Consider the following 17370-nt stretch of genomic DNA (forward strand, 5'->3'; position numbering starts at 1 on the left):
ATGCTTTCGGATATAGTAGGTGGGGATAGGGGGGTAAAATTTGCACAGAATCTGTCAGCTAGCAGGTGGCAATATCTTGCTGGGCATTCCTTTTTAGACTTTGGACATATTTAAAGAACCTCTTATGATTATCCTTGGCTAGGAATGCAATTTTAGTTTAACAATTTACTTTAGAAAACTTTACAAGATTTCTGATTTTCTTGTTTAGGTTTAGGAGAGAACTCTTGCTCTGCAGATTGATAAACTCTTGCTTTTGGACAACAGTTTCTTCCTTTTATTATATAATCTGTTTATATTTGAAGTTCACCATGGTGGTTTGTATTTATGGGAAGACTTGGTTTTAATCTGGTCAGATACAGCAGAGTTTATGCAGTCACTTAAGTGCTTGTACAGGGCATTTGCAAACACTTCTGCATAGTGATCACTGAATTATGCAATTGTGGGTGGTATGAAGCTTTTTATACCATTGCTTAGTAGGTTGTAGTTAGCTCTGGTAAAGTTTTTTTATAACTTTTGTTCCTGTGAGGGCATCAGTTCCAGTAATTACTTCAAATAACACTGATCTGTGGTCCAACCTAACCAAGGAGGGCATCACATATGGGAAAGTACAGTGACCCCCCCATGCCGGTGAGTACTATGTTCAGAATATTAGAGCCCCTAGTGGGTGTGCAGACTATCTATTCCAGAGCATTTGTGTTAACAAAGTCCAGGAACCTCTGGGCAAGAGTGTTTTTGCTCATGTATGTCCCTCACTCTATGAAAGGATAGTTGAAATATCCCATGACTAAGGTGTGCTGTATGACAAGGGATTCCAGTAAAGTGAGGTAGGTGGTGTGCTTATCCTGGTTCATGGTGGGGGATCTGTAGTTAGCAATGATGTGGTATGGTACTTTCCCAATAGTTAATTGGATATGGAGTAGTTTGAGGGAATCATGCTGTTTGACAAGTCTTGAAGTTTAGTTTGTTTTAATGAAGATGGCTATACCTCCATCTTTGATTCCTCCATTGTCATTTAGAGGTTTGAATGTATGGAAGGAGTTGTAGCCTTGCACAGCTGGGGTGTTCTCAGTGCTTTTGAACCATGTCTCAGTAACTGCGCAGATGGCAGCATCCTCCAAGGTGATAAGTGCTTCCAGGGACTGTAGTTTCGTGTTTAAACTCCTAGCATTAATCAGCATGACCCTGGGTTTATCTCAGTTACTTTTTGCTACATTGTAAAATATGTTGTTTTGACATTGCCTAAAAAAGGCACTATGAGAAAGGCAAGGGCCTTTGCTAGTATCTGAAAGCCTAGGGAGGGCAAGAGCAGACCATCTCCAGCAAAGCAGTGAGGTCTGTTTACCATATCCTCCCAGGCTGACAGATACTGGACCCCCTGGAATGACACCAGAAGCTAAGCCAGTTGTTGAAGTCAATCATTTTTTTGTTTATATTGTGACATAATCCTGGGTGAGAGAAGGATACTGCTTAGGGCTAGGGACATACACGTCCGGGGCACATAATCAAAAAGTTTGGTCATGTCTCTCTCCACATACTCCAGAGAAGTATGTCTCAAGTCATTCACTCCAGCATGGACTATGACAGAGTCATAATGGTACTTGTTGTTGAGTGACTTGAGTGCATGCATAATTTGTCATATCTGATAGGCAGATTTGCCTTGCCCAGTCTGGTGAGAGGAACATCCGTGTGTCTCACTATGCAGTCCCCATGACCAAAGCATTTGATGGGTTTTGCCTTGGGGCTTTTTTGTTAAGAAGCATGTGTGTGTGTGTGTGTGTGTGTGTGTGTGTGTGTGTGTGTGTGTGTGTGTGTGTGTGTGTGTGTGTGTGTGTGTGTGTGTGTGTGTGCGTGTGTCTGCGTGTGTTGATATGTGCAGTGTTTTTTTTTTTTTTTTTTTGCTTAGTGGTGAGTGTGGGTAGTGTGCATTTGGGAGGTCTCTGTTCTTTTGGTAGGCTTTTAATGAGTACCTCCATGTATGTGAGCTTATATGGCATGACCTTATTTTGTGTGAGAGGTGAAGTGTATGTGCTGACAACTTGTTTGACGTCTACTTTGTTTTTTCTTGACAGAACTGACTCCAATTCCACGGTGTATTTGTATTTCTCACATAGGGTGTTATTTTGCTTTAGGAATAAATGGTTGTCAGTATACATGAAGCTATTGCTACATTGCCCTAAGATGCCCATATCAATCAAGCTGGCAGGAAAAATGATGGGAAACTACCCATCCATTGTGGCAGGATTTTTCCGAATGTGGTATTGGGGAAGGAAGTGGGCTAGTTGGACTTAGGACTTTGGCTTAAATAGGCTAGTTTGACTTGGATTAGCAAAGGTAGTGGGTGTATAGTAGATTGTGGATGATAAGTTTGAGAATGTTGCTTAGAGTGCAACTGAGTTGCCCTTTGCTCAGCTGGGAAGCTTGGGAGATTCGACTGGTTGGTCTCTAGGCAAAAATGATGTTTCCAGGTGTTTCTGTCTATACGGGGCATTGTTAAACCCTGTGAGGTGTGTAACAAAAGGAGATACTGCCAGCCCAGCTAGCTGGTATTTTGTAAATAATTATATATCTTTTGTGAATACTAATATGATTTATATAGACGTGTAACAAAAGGAGATATTGCCAGCACAACTGTCTGGAATTTTGTAAATGGTTATATGTCATTTCTGAATGTCAACATGCTTCATGTAAGATGCTTGTGTTGCAGATGTATTAGAACTGTATGTCATATTGTACAGATATGTGCTGAAGAGATATTTTGTGAAGTACTGAGCAGAAATGTATATACACTATTGTAACTGTTTAGATGTGTATATTTTAACAGGGAGACTGAACCACAGGAGATTAACTTGCAAAACCTCAGAAGAATAGTTGAGATTGTTACTTTATGGCTGGGCCATAAACAAAGGAGATGTCATCTTTCAATTTCAGTGTAACAGGAGATATAATGTCTAGAACTAGAAGTTTTTTGTATTGTCTTTAAATGTCGAGGAATGTAAATTATTTTACAACTTCCACCATTTGCCAAAAGATCTGAGGTCTGTGTATTTTCACAGGTGGGTTTTAAATGCTGCCAGCTGCAGTGTGGGTGGGGGTTCACCTGGGATAGTCAGATGCCAAGAAGTGATGTCATGCTGCAAGTATCACAACAGCAATACCTGAGATATCAATTTAAGAACTCTGAGAGAGAGACTGAGCATTTTGTATTTTGTCTTTGACCTGACAAGAACATCCACTCATCTGCCTGTTTGTTTATCTGTATGTAAGTTAATTAGGGTACAGTCATTTCTCTTATATACAGTCAGGAATATAGTGAAGTATAGCTTAGATGTTTTCTTTATTTATTTGAGACTGTCCTGCAATATTGTTTTAAATATTTCATGTTATTTTGAACTCTGATTTAACTGTGATTATTTACAATTATTTTCTTATTCTTTTATTATTTATTATTAAGTATATTTAAACCTTTCATTGTGGCTAATATTTGTAAGACATATTTAAGTTCTGAGAGTACTTGCATATTTATTTGGTGTCACTGTGGGCTACTCCTAATAACCTTGCTCTTGGTCAAACTAACATTTGGATTAATAGTAACATTACACAGTAAGTTTGGACACCCTTTCATAAGGGCCTTAAAGTGGCTTAAACTGCCTTACGAATGAGGCTGATGGCAGTAAAAACTACCATATAGTTTGGGCAGAAGGGGGCATAGCTAGTAAACCTGTGCCAGGCTTTCCCAAGTGTGTGTGTTTGTGTGTGTGTGTGTGTGTGTGTGTGTGTGTGTGTGTTTGTGTGTGTGTGTGTGTGTGTGTGTGTGTGTGTGTGTGTGTGTGTGTGTGTGTGTGTGTGTGTGTAACTCAAACCTCAAAGAGTATGTGTATCAGCTACTTGGGCAGGGACATGAAGCATTGGTTAGACAGAGAGGGTGCTGGAGGTCTTCGCTTGGCCACTCAGCTGAGATCTCAACTCTCTAGCTGTGTCAGTGGGGAGTCTTACTGGGGATCTGGAGAAAGATGGAGAAATCAACCCCAGACTGACTGTGCTCCCTGTGTACTCTTAAGGGAAATTTCACTTTACTGTGTGTGTACCTGTCATCCTTCCCAATGTATGTCCCCCACTGGTGCTAGTGGTTAGGGCTGAGACTCCTTGATTACTCGGCCAGCGCTGGGGTGTCACATATATTTCTGGGCAGTGGTGGGATACCCACATCTCATATATTGGTTGGCAGTGGTATGGATATTGAGTTCTTGTAGCTTGTGAACAGTGGTCACTGAAAGTGTTTGCACTCTTACTCAGCCACACAGTGAACATTCAGAGTTTCATATCACAAATGTTATATATATATATATATATATATATATATATATATATATATATATATATATATATTGTTAGCTTAGTTAGTCAGGGAGAGCAGGCAAGGATGTCAGGAGAGGAGTATGGCAAGCTGACAAGGAGCTAGTTGGCTGAGATGTGCCAAGCCAAAAGCCTGGTGCATGCCAATCTGACTAAAGCAGGAATGGTTGCAGCCTTAGTCACAGCTGCATCACAGACTAGCAACCAGGAAGACAATCAGACTGGCTGTGGGGATGTACAACTCTCAGAAAATGGGCAGTTCAACTTTTCCACAGAGGAATTAAAAATCCATCTTGAGTTAAAGAGACTTGCACTGGAGGCCAGGAAATGGAATCAGCAGAGAGACTGAGATGCCTGAAGGCCAAAGAGAATGAGAAGCTGAGACATTTGGAAGCTAAAGAGAATGAGAGGCAGAGGCAACATGAGAAGGAGATGCTGACTCTTCCCCAGGGTCATGGAGGTAATGGTGAAGGGAATAACCAAACTCCAGAAGCAATAACTGCCAGTAAATTTCTTCCACAATTTACAGAGGGTGATAATTTTGACAGGTTTATTCATATGTTTGAATGGGTATATAAACAGCATAATGTTGACCAAGGGCTCTGGGTACAGTTCCTGACCCCCTTACTCCATCGTAAAGCTGTAACTGCTATTTCTAAATTGTCTGATACTTATTGCTTGAATTACAATAGTGTTCAAAAATTTCTGTTAGAGTGTTTTAAGCTAACACCTGAAGCTTATAGGAAAACGTTTTGTGAACACAGACACAAGGCAGATTTAAGTGTGTGTGAATATATTGCTGAACTAAGCACTTATTTTCATAGGTGGGTGGGTGTCAAGTCACCACTTTTGAAGGGCTGGCAGACCTTTTGGTGAGGGAACAAGCCCATAACACTTTGCCTGAGGACATGAGAATCTGGTTAGCTGATAGGCAATGCAATACCACAGATGAGTTGGGGAAAAGGAGAGACAGCAGGACATCAGTGCAGAGGAAAGGGATATCCAGTGCTGCTCATGGGTCTAAGGGAACCCATGGTCGGCAGCCTAGACTGCCCTAACAGAGTCGGCCAGTTGCAGGGGAAGCCACTAGTCCAGTTATATGTCTAAAGCCAAGGGTTAAATGTTTTAAATGCAACCAGTGGGGGCATGTAAAGTCCATGGAGGCAATGTGAGGAACAAAAGGTGGAAGAGCCACTAAGAGGGAATAACAGAATGCCAGCAGTAAGTTGTCTGAAGACAATAAGAGTACCAAACTACCATAAGAGGTTATATCCTATCTTAGTAGATGGTAAAGAGGCCACTGATAAGAGAGACACAGCCTCTAACCTAACCATTGTGAAACCTGCAATGATTAAAGAGGAGCACTACTTGTTTGGGCAGTCTACTCCAGTCAGAGCTTTAGGATGGACCCTATTCCAAATACCTTTGTTTTAGGATTCACCTTGACTGGGAAGGTAGAAAACGAAGCGATCTAGTAGGTGTGTTTGAGGATATCCCTGCAGATGCCCTAATAGGGAATGATTTTGATAATGCAGTGCCTTGTGTGCATGCAGTTACATGCAGTCAGGCTTGGAGACAAGCCTGTGGGTCTGGTAGCCTGGGGGGATCCAGACTTACTGCAGACTTGAAGCCAGGACTGGTGTGGTGGTTACTTCAGAGAGGGAGCTACCCTGTAGCAGTGAGACTTAAGGTGAGTCACAGCTGTTTGTCAGTACTGGTGTTCCCTTGAACAGAGTGACTACAAGGGCAGTGGTGAGTAGTAGTACCCAGGCTGACAGTGAGGCACCAGTACCAGAGAATACCAGACTGCCTGTAGAAGAGGAGCTGGGAAAGGTTACAAAGAGAGAGTTGAGACAGGCTCAGCTCCTAGACCCTACATTACAAAGCCTGAGGGAGGTAGCTAGTGAGGCACCTGATTCTCTAGGGAAGGGGGAATCTGTATACTGGGACAAAGGTTACTGCACAGAGAGTGGACCCCTGAGGGAGGGCTAGAGGGTGAGAGAGTACAGCAGTTTGTAGTTCCCAAAGCCTACTGTCTGGCATTTCTAGCCATAGCCCATGATATTCCCTTTGCAGGTCATATGGGCATAAAAAGCATACCAATGGATGTATTGTGCAGAACTTTTATTGGCCTGGGATTTCCAGGGATGTAACAGGGTACTGCAGGACCTGTGAGCAGTGCAAAAAAGTAGGCAAGGCAGGAGACAAGGTCAAGGCTCCTTTGATGTGCCTGTGATTGAGGAGCTATTTCAGAGGGTAGCTATGGATATTGTGGGGCCTCTGAGTACCCCAAGTTCCACAGGGAAAAAGTATATCCTAGTGGTAGTAGATTATGGTACCAGATACCCCGAGGCAGTGGCTCTGTCCTCCATTGAGGCAGAAAAGGTGTCAAATGCTTTGTTAGAGATTTTCAGCAGAGTAGGTTCCCAAAAGAAATACTTACTGACAGAGGTGTCAGTTTTATGTCAGACCTGCTGGCTTGTCTGTGGAAGCACTATGGGGTGAAGCACCTAAAGATCACCCCCTGCCATCCCCAGACTAATGGTTAGGTTAATAGGTTAAACCTACACTAAAGACCATGCTGCATGCATTTGCAGACCAGTTTAAGAGGGAGTAGGACAAATATTTGCCGCATCTGTTGTTTACTTACAGGTAGGTACCCCAGGTATCCACAGGTTTTTCACCCTTTGAGTTGCTGTATGGGCATAGAGTTAGGGAGCCTCTAGATTTGATTCAAGATGAGTGGGAGGGTGAGTGTGAATCCCACAAGGAGTCTGTTGTGGCATATGTCCTAAACCTCATGATAAGGCTCAAGGAAATTGTGGGCTTGGCCCAGCAGAATCTGGCAGAAGCCCAACAGCAGAAAAAGGTATGGTATGACAGGAATGCTCCAGCTAGAGAGTATGCTGTAGGGCAGCAGGTTTTGGTTCTCATTCCTGTCAGACACAACAAGCTGCAGGCAGCTTTGGAGGGGCCCTTCAAAGAGTAAGGGAGGTCAGTTATGTTAACTACATGGTAGAACTGCTAGGCAGGAGGCAGGAGCACAAACTGTACTATTGCAACATGATAAAACCTTACCATGATAGGGAGGCTGTGGTGCTAAGTATTGGCAATAGGAGGCAGGAGGAGTCTGAGGGGGATCTTTGGCTACAGGGAGCCAGACAGCCAAATCTATGGTGGATCCTAGTGTTGTAGGCATATGGCAGGACAGTGCAGCACTGTACTGAGGTCAGCAATGCCAACGCTGATGGAATCTCAAGACAGGGAATGGGGTAAGGTATTCCCAGATATGTTCAACCCTCTCAAGTAGCATTACTCAAGCATCATTTGAAAAACTAGCTTGAATTTTCGGGGGTGGGGAGGTGCAATAAAAGGGGATACTGCAAGGCTATTCTGTGTAAAGCAAGGAAAAAAAATTTCTAGATAGGAAGGAGTATGGGAGACTCACTTAAAGGTCAAAGTGAGAGTGTTAATAGTATACTATTAGACTATTAGGTGATCATGTCTATAGAGGATTTTAACCTGGAGAGATTTGCTTATATGCAAGCACTGGGAACCACATTTGCATGATGCCATTGTGGCATGCTATTAGCAGACAATAAACTACAGCTCTGAGGATGATCCAATGCTCACTGAATTAGCAGTAACTATTATGATATTGTTTTACAAGGAGCTGTCTATATGATGTAAACATCAGGTACAAATGGTGTGGCAATGCTGAACATCAATTTTTTTTGTGCAGTATACATATACACATGCACACAAAAAAAAAAAAAATATATATATATATATATATATATATATACGTAGATGAATATATATATATATATATATATATATATATATATATATCTATATACGATGTTGAAGTGTCAGAATGTATATTTTATCTGTTTCACCCTTGGGTCATGATTTTTCTGTCTATATGCCACAGCCACAGTTAGCTCATGTTTTCTGTCCTGCAGTTCATACTTATCAAGGTCTTAATAGCATACTTTGTTATACTTCTGTTGGCATTTGGATTCCTCCTGCAAAAATATGTGCATTCTTCAGAATTCTGCTTTATTTTTAATATATGTGTGGTTTCTTTATATTACTAAAGCTGTGCTGTGTGGTGTTTGGTTATGTATCCATGACAGTTACATGATTAACTCTGAAAATACGTTAATCTTTCAATAAAACGTCCTGTTTGAACATGCTTTTGTCTCTTATGTTTTTGTAAAAAGCAGTTGTCAAGGCATTTTTCAGCACCCCTGTTCAAAAAAAAAAAATCTGCACTTTTTTTTTGCTCTGTAAGTGTTGGTGGGTGGGCTCATCAAATGAGGGTCTTGCCTTGGGCTGTAAATGGCCTAGCTGCTCCTCTGCTCTTCATGTGATCCAAGGAGATGTGTCTCACATCATTCACACCCATATGCACAATGATCAATTCATAAGTGAATCTTAAGTGAAGGGATTTTACACCTCTTGTGGTGTGGTGGATCCTTGCACCAGACAGGCAGATTACTAGCACTTTCTCCTTGCTCAGTCTGAGGCGTGTCTCTCTATAGCATCACCTATGACTAAGATGTTGATACAGCCTGGCTGCCCTAAGGGTATTGGCTTGGCAGTTGAATGACCCACTTTTGTATTTTTATTGCTTGTTATGTCAGTGGATGGTGTTTGATTGCAGACATCATGTTGAGACTCCTGTATACAAAATCCATGTCTTGGAGGTGTCTGAGGTTTGGGCAGGTATTTCATAACTACATTACTGTAGGATGGCTTATTTACTGTTTTAGGGCAAGACGGGCATTTTTGGTGAGGTAGGGATCAGGACAAACCACCTGGTGAGTACTATCAATAAATTTAAATGGGAGGCTGACCGCCAATGTTAGTAAATGCTTGTTCTTCTCATATATAGATTCATCTAGTTAAATAAGCAAATGGTTGTTAGTAAGCATTGGGCAGTTGTTTCATTACCTCAGAGTGCTTGGTGCTATCAGGCAGGTTACAGATGGTGTGAAAAAAACATAACCTAATTGTTTGTGGTAATGTGTGTAATGAGTACACTAAGCAAACAATTATGCCCAACAAGACCAACAAACTGTTAAAAACTGAACACTCAAAACAGCAAAAGTATTCAGAAGATAAAACACCACTCCTTTTCAACCATAAATTACTCAAGTTTTTTCATGTGAGTGCTTTCCTCCACTTGCAAGGAACTTCATCAGACACATTGTAAAAACATTATACAGTTTAAATAGTTATAAATAAGCATTGGCATCATAACCCCTCCCACTTGCATTTATAAAACATTAATACAAAGTATAACACTTTCTGTATGTATAAATTCAAACCTATACATATATGCAATATATGTATATAATATGTAAAAAAGGTAAAAATAAATGTAAGAATAAAATGTTTTTCATCTCAATAAAGCTTTCAATTTCAGGACACATTTCAGTGAGCAACATTCATTAAGTCTTGGAAAGACAAATTAATTTGTTTTCAGTTGCCATAGTAACTCTCTCTCTCTTCAAGTTTTAAAGCCCAAGGGCCCCCTCTTAGAGTCAATTTTCAACTTTTCAATAATTATAAAATGGAAAGAATGGTCAACACCTTCCAGGGTATGCATTGCCAGTGCATTATTTTTATCTTGTTTCATCATGCTATAATGATGTTCATAAATTATTTGTTTTAATGGCCTTTCCGCCTTTCCTATATAGAATATGGGGAGTGATTTACATCTAGCTATATAGATAACCCCCTTAGTATTGCAATCATATTTCCCTGTCAGAATATAATTTATTTTCCCTAGAGAGAAAGAAGAACCTACAGAAATGTATTTACAATAAGGGCATCTACCACACTTTCTCATGCCCTTATTCAGAACATAAGGTTTTATGTTCCTTTTCAGTAAATCCTTTAAATTAGGGCCTCTTCTGAAGTAATTTGAGGCTTCAAACCCAACTTGTCTCTCAAATTCACATCTTCTTTAATAAAGATCCATTTTTTTATCAAAATAGCCCTTAATTCTGTAGCATCATTTGAAAATACTGTAGTAAAAATAGTACTAAAATTTGACTAAGCATTATTTACTATAAGGCTTCTATTTAAATCCAAAAGTTGTTCATGCCTTTCTACTCCTCTATGTAAAATTGGTTGGAAATTATCTGTTTGCCTTTTTCTCCCTACTTCTATAATGATCTCATCCACTAGAGGGGTTGGGTACCCTCTGTTTAAGAACATTTCTTTCTGATTCATACATTCCCCCTCAAAATTTGAATCCAGTCTAATCATTTTTGCCTTCCTGACTACCTGTCCTTTCACAACGGCTCTCTTCTAGTGAAAGGGTGATTACTACTGAAATGAAGGAAGTCATTAGAATATGTTGGCTTACAGACAATCTTAGCAATATATCTAATATTCATAATATCTTTATCCAGCAAAACGTCTAAGTAGGCAATAGTTTTTGTTTCAAATTGGTATGTAAAATCCAAAAAAGGGGTCAAGTTAGTTAGTATGCCCATGAAATTTTCAACCTCTGATAAATTACCTTTAAAAAGTAAGAACATATTGTCCAGGTACCTTGTCTACCATTGGGCTCTTGAGCTGAAACATTCTTTTTTAAATAGGATTTGATTCTCCCAGTGGGCCATAACACAATTTGCAAAAGTGCCCCCACAAAGGGGCCCCATTGCTACTCCTGTTTTTTTGAAGAAACCACTCGCCATTCAAAAGAAAATAATTATTACTCAAAATGAGATCTAATAGACAATGTCAAATTGCTCTCTTCTCCTGGTGCTCCCTTGCTTAATAGGAATTCCCTTGTCCAATCTAGTCCTGTGCTTTGTGGAATTACTGTATAGAGTTCTTTGACGTCAATCGTCAAAAAGGTATAGTCTTGGTTAAACTCCAAATTGTTAACCGCTTGCAAAAAATCCCCAAGAGTCTTTACATATTTGCCCCTCTGTAATAAGATATTTCTTTGGTTTAAACTCCACAAATTTAGCACAAGCATAAGACATGGAATTTCTTCCATCAACAATAGGCCTAAAAGGTGGATTATTAATATTTGTATGTGTTTTAGGAATCCCCAAAAGCATAGGTGTAATGGGTGCAGGCATATTCAGATAGTTGAACTCTTCAATATCAATATATCCTTTCAGGAGCAAGTCATTTATAGCATTTTTAAATCTCTGATAGGCCCCATTCATCTCGTTCAAAGACACACATTCATATGCCACATTATCTAGCAAAATGTAACTTTTTACATTATAATCACCTTGGTTCATAAATACAAGGCCGCCCCCTTTATGTGGGTGCATTACCCTGATACCAGATATTCTCAAATCCATAATATTCTGAAATTCTGAGAGTGTTAATTTTTTTTATATATTGCTTCCTATTACAAGAATCCAACAAGTACCTAAAATCAGTTTCACAATTTTTTTCAAACAAGCTAATATTAGTTTGAATAGGAGGGTTAAAAATGCTAGAAACCCTGAATTCTACTAGAACTGGCAGGCTATTTCCTAATAAAAATTGCAAATGTATTTTCGGTACATACAGTTTCAAGTCCAGTAAAGAATTGGCTAAATTCCCTTTTGAACAGGGAGCAAAACTTAGTCCCTTAGCCAGAGTTTCTGTTAATTCGGATTTTATAACAGTAGAAATGTTATTGTGAATCTGAAAGTCACCTTTCCTGTTGTTGCAGATGCTAACATGGTGGAACGTTTCATTTACTCCATCAGCAATGCCCCGCTCTGCTACCTCCTTCTCCAGTTCTGTTTCCTGGGTCATTGATTTCTCATGTTGTTGTTCCGTGAAGTGTTCAGATGGGTTTGTTGGCCCTTCTGAAAACACTGAGATTCAGCTGCACCATTATTTTGAGTTTGCCGGTTACCGAGTCAGTCTTCCCAATTCTCCTGGGTGTTTATTCCCTCCTCATTGTCTGTCAATGCTTCTACATCTGGCAGACTTATATTAATATCCATACTGTTGTTTGTATTAGTCCATGAGGGATTTAGAAAAGTAGTTTGTTGTGAAGGGGGTGGGGGAGAGTAAACAGTTCCTGCCTAGTATTCTCTTCTATCCCTCTCCAACTTTTTGGACTTTCCCATTCTTAATTTTATGACGGTAGGTTCTATGCTGCTGTAAATGTGACAAAAATCAAATCTATATCTTGAAAAGTTCACATCCATTTTGATGTTCTGTTCAATATTAACCAAACTGGCTTTTAGGCTATCCAACTGCATGAAATAGTGCTTAACTAAACATTTCAAAAACTCACTCCCTTGTTTGTCAAAACATTTTATCAGCTCAAGATGAAAGGGAGAGTTTTGTATTAAGCCATTTGGGTATAGCCACTGTCTTAGTCCTTGGAAAATGTGTTGCGTCTGTATGCATTCCTTGAGGTAGGCAACCTCTAATTGTAATTTTTTATATTTCATAAGTTTTCCATCAAACTCTTTTAAATTATTAATGATGGTATTTTCATTAGATTCAGCATGCATGTTGCGCTCACGAGCAAAAGCTTCACTCTGCTGAGCACTAAATGGCATATTATTATCAAGCCAGTCATTCAACAGGGGTATATTGTCAACTGTTTGAATACCCTCCATTTGATGTGCATTGGCAGTATTAATATAATTATTTTGACTTACAGTGACTGTCCCTCCTTGGTTGTTTACAGAGCTTGCCAAGGGACACGAAGAAATGGCACTTAAAGGTAGAACAGTTTGATTTAAAAGGTTTGTACCATTGCTGTTCAAAAGTGGGAGGTGTCTGCTAGCCACTGCAGTAGTTTGTGCTTCTCCTTGGTAAATTCTTTTGGCTAAAGCATCAACTTGGTTGGAAAGTTGTTGGATTAAAATTGTGAGTTGTCCTATTGAGTTAGTCATTTCAGCAGTATTTTCCTTTTGCAAAAATAAAGAAAGAGAGCTGGTGTTTTCATCTGATTCCATGACAAAAACACTTAGATGTTTTGCTGGATAAAGATATTGTGAATAATAGATATTTTGCCAAGATTTTCCGTAAGCCAACATATTCTAATGACTTCCTTCATTTCAGTAGTAATCACCCCCTTCATCAGAAGAGAGCCGTTATGAAAGAACAAGTAGTCAGGAAGGCAAAAATGATTATACTGGATTCAGATTTTGAGGGGGAATGTATGAATCTGAAAGAAATGTTTTCAAATAGAGGATACCCAACCCCTCTAGTGGATGAGATCATTACAGAAGTAGGGAGAAAAAGGAAAACAGGTAATTTCCAACCAATTTTACATAAAGGATTAGAAAGGCCTGAACAACTTTTGGATTTAAATAGAAGCCTTACAGTAAATAATGCTAAGTCAAATTTTAGTACTAGCTTTACTACAGTATTTTCAAATGATGCTAGAGAATTAAGGGCTATTTTGATAAAAAAAATTGAACCTTTATTAATGAAGATGTGAATTTGTGAGACAAGTTGGGTTTGGAGCCTAAAATTACTTTCGGAAGAGGCCCTAAGTTAAAGGATTTACTGAATAGGAAAATAAAACCTTATGTTCTGAATAAGGGCATGAGAAAGTGTGGTAGATGCCCTTATTGTAAATACATTTCTGTAGGTTCCTCTTTCTCTTTAGGGAAAATAAAGTATATTCTGACAGGGAAATATGATTGCAACACTAAGGGGGTTGTCTATTTAGCTAGATGTAAATCACTCCCCATATTCTATATAGGAAAGAATACTGCGGTGGTGGTGCTGCGGTAGCATTGTCGCCTGACAGCAAGACGTTGTCCTGTTCGATTCTCAGCTAAAACGTCTTCTGTGTGGAGACATGCATGAATGGGTGTACCTTCGTTGAAGGTTGTACGTCAGGGCTCGCAACTTGGTATGTAAAAATCTGCTGCAAAGCATTAGCGGACCGGAGTTCCGCTGTGGCGACCCCTAACCGGGAAAAGCCGAAAGATACAACAACATTCTATATAGGAAAGACGGAAAGGTCATTAAAACAAAGAATTTATAAACATCATTATAGCATGATGAGACAAGATAAAAATAATGCACTGGCAATACATACCCTGGAAGGTGTTGACCATTCTTTCCATTTTATAATTATTGAAAAGTTGAAAGTTGACTCTAGAGGGGGCCCTTGGGCTTTAAAACTTGAAGAGAGAGAGAGAGTTACTGTGGCAACTGAAAACAAATCCATTTGTCTTTCCAGGACTTAATGAATGTTGCTCACTGAAATGTGTCCTGAAATTGAAAGCTTTATTGAGATGAAAAACATTTTATTCTTACATTTATTTTTACATTTGTTACATATTATATAAACATGTTGCATATATGTATAGGTTTGAATTTATACATACAGAAAGTTTTATACTTTATATTTTACATTTTATAAATGCAATTGGGAGGGGTTATGATGTCATTGCTTATTCACGACTATTTAAACTGCATAGTGTTTTTACAATGTGTCTGATGAAATTCCTTCATTGCAAGTGGACGAAAGCTCTCACATTAAAAAACTTCAGTAATTTATAGTTGAAAAGGAGTGGTGTTTTATCTTCTGAATACTTTCGCTGTTTTGAATTATGCCCAACAGGATGGGCATTATGAGGGAATTAATACACACTCAGACCTGTTGTGAGACCAGGCCCCCATATCACACTGACATTCAGAATCAGAGACAAACAGGCTCATACATACATGGTCACAAGCACACACACACACACACACACACACACACACACACACACACACACACACACACACACACACACACACACACACACACACACACACACACACACACACACACACACACACGCACACACTCATGTTCAGCAGATACAGATACTTCCTTGAATGAATGACTCTCAGATGTATCATTGTGATGAAATAATTAAATAAAAAAAAGAAAAAACGGAAAGCAAGGTACTGCGACACCCTTACCCCCACTGCCTCTTAGCTATCCCTTAGCATTGCCACCTCACAGCAAGATGTTTTCCGGTTCGATTCTCAGCTGGGGTGCCTTCTGTGCAGAGTCTGCATGACCTCCCTGTGGTCACTTGAGTTTTCTCCGGGTGCTCCAGTTTCCTCCCACATCCCAAAGACATGCAGTAGGTGGATTGGACACTCTAAATTGGCCCTAGGTGTGAGTGTATGCGTGTGTGTGCCTTCTGTGGAAGGTTGGGCCCTGGGCTGGCAACTTGACACCGTAAAACTCCACTGTCAATCATAAGCAGACAGATGATCTGCTGTGGCGACCCCTAACCGGGAAAAAGCTGAAAGAAGAAGAAGAAGAAGTAACATTAGAATCTTGTAGCTCTTATTGTTTAGGCAGAGAATACTAATGGACTACCTGTTGCAGTCAAAAGAAGTTGGTATATGCTGTTTCTGTCTGTCTCTAGCTGACATTATCTTTATCTCTGTCTCTCTCACACTCATGGATGCACACTCACAAGTATGCACACACACCCACACAGACATGCACACACACCAACACATGCACACACGCACTTACTCACACACACGCACACAAACACACACAGACACCCACATGAGTGCAAGTTACTTTTTTAAAAAATGTATTTACCTTTATTTTAATTTTACACTCATAAAGCAGCAAAGCCACATTTACTGAGCATAAAAAGGTAACATTTTCTTTTTTTTTTTCTGACTGAACTTTACCTTAATATACTGCCATGAAATGGCAGTCTTGGTTTACTGGGTACTGTCTATACAGTAACACCCTGTTGGAGAACACTCATTTTGCAATCCAGATGAAAATGCCTGTTTCACACATTCTCTAATGAAGTATATTATAGGGAAGGGGTTTTACATTAGCTAGGAGAGGAGATAAGGTTTGCTTTTGAGGTAAGATAGTGCAGTAAAATCAAAACCTCAAAAAGTGGAACAGTTAGTCAGTAGCACCAGAGTGGCAAATGGAACATAGTGAATTAGTATCAACAGTTAAAATATACGGTAAAATAGTCCCAGTAGCACAATACTTAAATGTGATATGATGACCTGCAATCAGGATCAGCTGCCACAACAGCATAAAGTTACAATTACAACGTGATCATCATCAGCAAATGTTGAATACAAAAAAAAAAAACAGTGAAAGAATAGCAATTGATACTGATGCTGGATTGTAAAAGCAATGAGTATCACTATAGCCGAGTTACCACAACAGCAAACAAGTGAAAATAATTAGGCAGTTTGTAGTTTACAACAATGACCAGAATTTGACAATATACAGTGTGCCAACAGCAGAAGTCTACAATAAATGTATTGGGTCACTATGTGCTATGTACTCAATAGCAGGTGTGCACAAGGATATGTAGCTAAGCACAAGTGTGCACAACTGTATGCAACTGCAGCAAAAGCAACACGACAGAACATATAAAGTTAGCTCTTAGAGACACTAAAAGCAACAATTATCAGTTTTGCTCAAATGCCACAAAAGCAGACAAGTAGAAGTAATGGAGAAGTTTAGAGATGACAGAAATGACTAGCAATATGGCTTATATGCCCAACAGCAGACATAAACTGAACTGGACAGTCTGCAGTATGCCTGCATCAACAACAACATTCTACACTTGATTCTGAGATACTACGTCCAAACATACTCAGCAGCAGCCATGTACAAGAGTCTGCAGTTGTGCTCAAGTGTCCTCATCAGTACCTAGTGATCAGCTGAATGTGGTGTTGCAGTGCAATATACTCATCTAGCACTTAGTAATAAGAGTTAGAAGTGCCAATACCTCATAGAGAGAGTATTTTTACAAAACCAGAAGGTGTGAAAACTTGGATCTTTCTAAAATAGTTCTCAGCAATCTACAACCATGCTGCGGATTACACAACTTTGCCAAATAGAGCAATGATGTCCAGAAGTACATCGGATTTAAACAAACCAGAGCACACTGGTAAAATGAAAGAACACACTTATCCTGGGGCTCATAGTAAATGCTGCCCAGAATGATAATAGTACATCTCAGCAAGAGATTACTTGTTACATCAGTACTAAATACAGAACTGCACCTC

This window comes from Protopterus annectens, chromosome 4.part0, assembly GCF_019279795.1.
Source record: "Protopterus annectens isolate FY-2018-M chromosome 4.part0, PAN1.0, whole genome shotgun sequence".
NCBI lineage: Eukaryota > Metazoa > Chordata > Ceratodontiformes > Protopteridae > Protopterus > Protopterus annectens.